The 6751-nt window shown below is 43.4% G+C and overlaps 1 long non-coding RNA gene across 2 annotated transcripts; it reads left to right on the plus strand.

Moving 5' to 3' along the window:
* Positions 1–4143: 4143 nt before the first annotated feature.
* LOC119332075 lies at positions 4144–5868 on the plus strand. 2 transcript variants are annotated; one of them, XR_005160799.1, is made up of 4 exons: positions 4144–4716; positions 4890–5124; positions 5321–5479; positions 5582–5868. It is a non-coding gene; the product is annotated as an uncharacterized LOC119332075 (long non-coding RNA). The 2 variants fall into 2 exon arrangements; XR_005160798.1 differs by having other exon boundaries at positions 4148–5124.
* The last annotated feature ends 883 nt before the right edge of the window (positions 5869–6751 follow it).

The following is a 6751-nucleotide window of genomic DNA, read 5'->3' on the forward strand; positions in this document are numbered from 1 at the left end:
AATTAACCAATCAGGGGATTGAAATACTGAAAGGATGGTAGGAAAAATACCGTACCCTGATTCCTTCATATCAGTATCACCGATGACAACATTAGCGGACTTGCCGCTCTTCTCATGTTCGCACTCCTCAAAGCGGTTAGGACACTTCGGAGCCCAGTGAGTAGGATCACCATAGACATGGCAAAGTCCCTTCCCCTTCTTATGAGAATTCTTCTTGAAGTTGGTAGAATGTGATGGCTTGTTCTTTGTATCAAACTTGCCTTTTCCCTGAGTTTTGTTCTTATTGTTTTTGAACTTGTTGGGCTGGGAGTTCTTCTTCTGTACCATGTGGGCACTAGAACCTCCCTCAGCAACTCGAGCACGTGTGTCCTTTGCTCTCGCCTTCTCTTCAACATCAAGAGTACCAATGAGATCCGCAACGGAAAACTCCTGTCTCTTGTGTTTCAGGGAAGTAGCAAAATTGTTCCACGAAGGTGGAAGCTTGGCAATGATGCCTCCGGCAACAAATTTGTCCGGCAACACACACTTGAAGTACTCAAGTTCTTTAGCGAGCGACTGTATCTCATGAGCCTGCTGTACAACAGGACGCTCATCAGTCATCTTGTAGTCATAGAATTGCTCCATGACGTACAACTTGCTGCCGGCGTCCGAGGCACCAAACTTGGCCTCGAGCGCACCCCACATGTCCTTGCCGTTGTCAAACGACATATACGAATCCACAATGGAGTCATCAAGAACACTCAGAAGAGCGCCTTTAAAGAGGGTATCGATCTTCTCAAAAGCTTCCAGCTGTGCTGGATTAAGATCGCCCTCAGGCTTGCCCTTGGTGGCATCATAGCAGCCCATGGCCTGAAACCAGTAGACTGCTCTCGTGCGCCACCTCTTATATTGCGCCCCCTTAAAGGCAGGCGGCTTCAGATGCACAGGAAAACCACTCGGAGTAAATTGCCTATAATCAAGTTTTTGGATTGTTGGAAATATGAGCAAATTACTACGAGATTTAATCCGAATAAACAGAAGATAAATCATGACCACAGCAGCAGAGATTAAACTAATCATGCGAACTAGCATAGCAGATGAACATATCACATCTAGGGCACATACTAGAAGCATGAATTCTACCACGATCTCGAACAGGAAGGATAGAATCACATACGGTGCAGCGGGTGCAGCACCGCCGGCATTGACGTTGTCGCCCATGTCGTCGAGGATGAGGTTGTCGAGGTCGGGGAAGAAGTCGTCGTTCACGAAGTCATCGCTGCCACCAGTCGCGCGAGTGCGCTCCCCAAAAACCTGATTGCCCCTCTCCCGTACAGGATCACGAGAGGCGGGGTTCCGGAGGCCTGCTGTCCCTTCTCACGGTGCACGCCGGAAGGAGGGATGGAGAAGACTTGCTTGGCGGCGCAATGATCTGGAACGGTGGTGAGAAACCATACGAAGCGGCGGCGGCTAGGGTAGACGTCTGCCTGACTATATAGTGCGGGCCGGGTAGGTCGTGGGAGTAAACCCCACGTCCGAGTCATCACGATCCAAAAGAATCGGAAACGGTTCAGTAATTAACGCGTCCGTTAATTATTAATTAATGATTCATTAATTTTCCCATGCAGCAAAAAAATAGACAACATGCATAGCTCTGTCCTCGGCTCGGCTCAACCCCGCAACCCGCGGCGCGGCGCGTCGTGATGAGGCGAGGCGAGCGAGGAGGAGGAGCGCGCGTGTAGGTCTCATCTTCTCATGCTCATACAAGTGGTAGAAGAGCTCACCTTATAAAGAGGTGCAATTCTCTCTCAACTTCCGGGGTGGGACTAAACTTTAGCCTCACTCACTCCACTCACATGTGTGCATGAATGGGCCAAGAGAATTTCAGAATTTTAGTTGGGCTTTGGGCCAAAGGCCTACTAGCAAAATTCCAACATTTTGTGTGCAGGTCGCATGCATGCCGAGTCGAGCTGTGCGTGCTGTGTTTGACGAGATGCAGTATAGACGGCGACGCCATGCACCTCATTGGCGGTGTACGTGTGAATTGCCAGCTAGTGTGATTCGCTAGTTAAAAAATAGATGCCGTTTGTTATATCAAACTCTGTAGTGCTGCACTAATATCATCCCTGCAATTATTTTGTAATTTGTTGATAAATACTATCTTTTTCCTTGCAGAACACTTGTCTTGTCTCTGTTGTTCGCTTGCCTTGCCTTGATGTCACAGGCTGCATTTTTTTTACATGTGAAAAAATTCACTCTGATTTGAACATCTGCAGTGCGCATTGTCTTCAGATGTGGTTCATTTCAAGAGCCATGTTGTCCGGCAGTGCTCTCGTGCACTTCACTGACTAGTGCTCTTGTGCACTTTACTGACTTTGTGATTTCTGAAGAGAAAAAAGTGCAAATGAAGTCCGCTATGGTTTGCTATTAAGGTTCATTTTACTCATTTTTGCAGGAAAAAAGATGAAGTGATGCAGTTCTATTGGATGCCCCATTACTCAATTTTGTTGTTGTTGAAGAGTGCACTTCATTAGTTCATTGTAAAAACTGCAGTTCATTACCGTGATTTGGCTGGTGGAGAGTGTAGATTCTGTATGCTATAAACCTCCTCTGTTGTCACTTGGTAAACACAAAACAAAAAAGATCTCAAAATGAAGCTCGCTTCTATATTAGATGTAGTTCACTCACTCAGTCCCTACGGTCCACTCGCTTGGTCAACGCGCGCAAAAAATTAATAAGTACGAAAAAAAGACAACAAGAACTCATGAGGTTCCACTTTGGGTAGTGTTACGGTTCACTACCGGAAGTGTTGTGGTCCACTCTCGTTCACAAAAAAATTGAACAAAACGACAACAAAAACTCGTTAGAGAAAAATTTACATTTGACAAAAGAAATCATGAAGTTCACTTGACCGTCTGATGCAGTGCGGTTTTCGACCGAAACAGTGCGGTTTTCTGTCGGATGAAGTTCAGTCGTTCAATTTGGATGTCGCGAAAAACAGTGTCCGCATTTCGGTAAATTTAAAACTGCTCTTAAACCGTAAGGAATTAGAGAGAGTGTTCTACATGAAAAAGTTGTGTCCCGTCGATATCTTTCCAACGGCATATCATTTGAATCATTTCGACAACCGATTTGTAAAAATTTCAGGAAAAACGGCCGCTGTCACTCGTCGTCCATCGTACGATTTTTAAAATTAACTTAAAACCGTGACGAATCTCAAAAATATTTCAACATATGAAAGTTGTGCCTCGTCCATAGCTTTTCAACGGTATATTACACACCTCGTTTCGACAAACGGTTAAAAAACTAGAGCGAAAACAATACCGAATTTTATTTTTTTTGAAAAACATAATTCCGCAATTTAGTAAATTTGAAACTGCTTTTAAACCGTAATGAATTAGGGAAAACAATAGTTATGAAAAAGATGCACCTCGATGATATTTATCCAACGGTGTATTATTTGCCTCATTCCGACGAACGGTTTAGAAAAAAACGCGAAAAAACGCTCGCTGCCACTCTTTGTGGGCCGCACCGTTATTCTGATAACACTTTTTTATGGTCACGCTATTCGTCACCCTGGATGAGGAATAGTTATTCTTCACCCCCCTCTATTTTACCATCAATGCACCGTAATTTTAATTCTGTAAGTTTTGTCTTATTGTCGACGCAAAAAGAGACCGTAAGAAAATATATAATCGCTGTAAAAAATATTTTATGTTATGTAAAATTACAAACGTAAAAACATAGTCCAAAATACACATAAACTGCAAATTTTCTTGTTTTATGATCTATATTTTTATTTTCTTATGTCAATTTTTACGTAGTGAATTAATAAAAATATAACTATTTAAATTCAAAACGTAATTTAATTATGAAATGATAGTAAGATTATCTTGGATAAAGAATAACTTATTTTACACCCTGGATGATGAATAGTTAGAATAACTATTTCGATCACGCCTCTATAAGGCGTCATCGTGCGTTCCCGAGATCAACAGAAAACCTCCCCCACCCCGATCCAAAAATCCCCACGGCAGCGCAGCTCCACCCCAACCCACCTCCAGCCCCCGGCTCCGGCGAGCCTCCCGCCGACGACCCACCGCCGCTGACCCACGTGCCGCCCCACCCGACACCCCGCCCCCATCTCCCCTGGCTTCGGTCGCCATCCCGCCCCCATCGCCCCCAACTCCGGTCGCCGCCCCGCCCCATCGCCCCTGAATCCCGCCATCACCCCACCTTCATCTTCTCCCCGGAAGCTCCCGCTGCGCACACCCACCTGCGTTCCCCCGGAGAACCGACGCCACATTAGTCGCCTACTTGCCCCGGCTCATTCTGCCTGCCTCCTATTCCAGAAAAATTGGGGGCCATCCGCGGGGATCCAAGTTTTTGTCGGCTCCGCCAAGCGCCTCCCCACTCTGGCACGATCCCCCAAGGTGGAGTTCGCGCGCTCCCCTTCTTCCTCGTCCCGGTTCCCACACCTCCGCCTCCTCCTGATTGCCCTGACGGGGACACAACGCCATCCCAGTCCAGCCACGCAGCGTCAGGGAGGTCGGGGCCATCGCGAGTAGCAGTCCAGAGCAGCCAAGGTGAGGGTGAGCACAACACTTCCATCCCATCCATTTGAAGCACGTTTGTGATTTTTTTGCAGGTAGCACGTTTGTGATTTTGGGTAGTAACAATGTTCATGCCCGCGTACACTGCCGCCGCTCACCTCCCCACGACCTGCATACATACAGAGTTGAGAGTTCTAACTTGTTGCAAAAGTTCAAAAAGAAGAATATATGCAGTCCAACTTATTCTAGCATAATGCTTCTCCTTTGAATCTAGACGCTACAAACAGTCCTCCTTTGTGAATATGAACTGAATGTTGTTGTTTTGATGTTCTATAGAAAGTGTACTGAATTTTGCAGTTTTATCCTTTTTACACGCACTATTGTTCGAGCTGGCGGCCGCGAGACCCTGTGCCTCCACGGGCCTCGTCTCCCGCTATCGGCGACGGCACTCCCTTCCTCCAACGCATCGCCGACGAGGCCAACCGCCTACACCGTCTTCGGCTGCAACGATGTCGTCCGACGAGGCCAACCGCCTACACCAACTTTGGCTGCAACGACGCCGTCTCTCTCCGTGAACCTTCTTGTCTCCTCTGTACGTCAGTTTGATTGCCTATAAACAAAATTCTATAATTTTCATGTCTGAAATTAAGGAGTTCATTATATCCATTACAAAAAAATGTTGAATTTTTAGAAGTTCTAGTACGTATGTTAGAAGAGTTCATTGACAAAAGAAAATCATCAGTTCTTAACAGTTAAAAGAAATGAGCTTTGCAATGTTTATGGTGCAGAAAATTTCATGACCGGTGTTCATTTGGGATGAACATTTGTACATACCCTGTTTTTACTTTACTCGTGAGGACTGAGGATATGAATGTGTGACAGTCGATCTTCATTGGTGAAAGATAAAAAGAAATGGCATTCAGTTCAGAGAAACAATTATAACGATGGTATTTTTCTCTAAACTTTCATCTACATGTGTTTGAGATTATGTCTTCAGGCCATAGCTATTAATTCTCCCTGAACCTTTTTGTGCGCCTGGTCATTTTCAGGCTACATCTATTTTCTCTTTGAACACTTCTAGGGGCTAAAAAAAGGCTGGGGAATGTAGCAGTGTGTATGAGCTGGCTGATGCTTTCTCAGAACTACTCTTTGAGAAAGAAATGGTGCGTTGAGAGAAAAGAAAAGTGCAGAGAAGGCAACTGGTGTGTTGAGAGGAAAGCAAAGTGCAGAGAATGCTCCAAGAACAGAGCTGCATGTTCTTCAGTTTCCATCTTTGTGCTCACATCACAAGAGCTCAGCTAAAGAAAATAGAGAAAATCAACACTTCAGATCTTTATATGTACAGAAAATCGCTCCAGAAAGTACATGTTAAAAAAAGCCTCTGTTGTAGTTATAAACAAATATACACTTTACTAAATCCTGTCGGCAAAATCAATCATTGTGAAAAAGTCAGTGCACCGATCCAAAAATATTTTAGTTTATAAACAATTAACCTAAATTCAAATTAAGAAAACACACACATGATTTATCTTTGTACTAAAAAAATATTTTTTGATTTACAAAAAAACAAAGAAGGTCAAATTAAAACAAGGTAGAATAATTCACAGCAGTTTTAAAGAAAAAGAATTTTCCTCGTTTCTTAAATAAACTAGAAGTTCAAATTTAAATAACGGGGAAACTTGATGTTTATTACAGCACAAATAACGCTGCCCAGAGTGGCATAAAAGATGCATCATCAAGTCCTCTGTGTGCGCTTCTGTGTCGTGCCGACACAACATTGTTGCATAGCTCCTCCTGGATTGCGCTATGTGCAGGTCGAACAAAATGTTCATAGCAAGTCAAATGAAAAACTAGTGGTAGGCTGAAAAAATGTTTGCTCGTGTGCTAGTGCCATGGAATAGTTGGAGCTTTTTTAGTTGTTCTTTGTGTAATACTATTACATTGAAGTTCAAACTAAAAAATGATCATTTCAAAAATTATGAAAAAGCATTCCCCGTTTTCCTATACCATTACATTAAAGTTCAAATTAAAAAATGATCATCTTAAAAATTATAAAAAAGCATTCCTCATTTCTAGAAAAAGCCTATTGGTTCAAATTAAAAAGACGAAGAAGTTCAATGCTTGTTACAAACCCAAAGAAGGTCATTAAAAAAAGCATCTCAAATCTTTTTATAAAAATATCTTCTCTGTTAAAATAAACCTAGAAGTTCAAATTTAAA

Source organism: Triticum dicoccoides, chromosome 7A, assembly GCF_002162155.2.
Source record: "Triticum dicoccoides isolate Atlit2015 ecotype Zavitan chromosome 7A, WEW_v2.0, whole genome shotgun sequence".
Classification (NCBI taxonomy): domain Eukaryota; kingdom Viridiplantae; phylum Streptophyta; class Magnoliopsida; order Poales; family Poaceae; genus Triticum; species Triticum dicoccoides.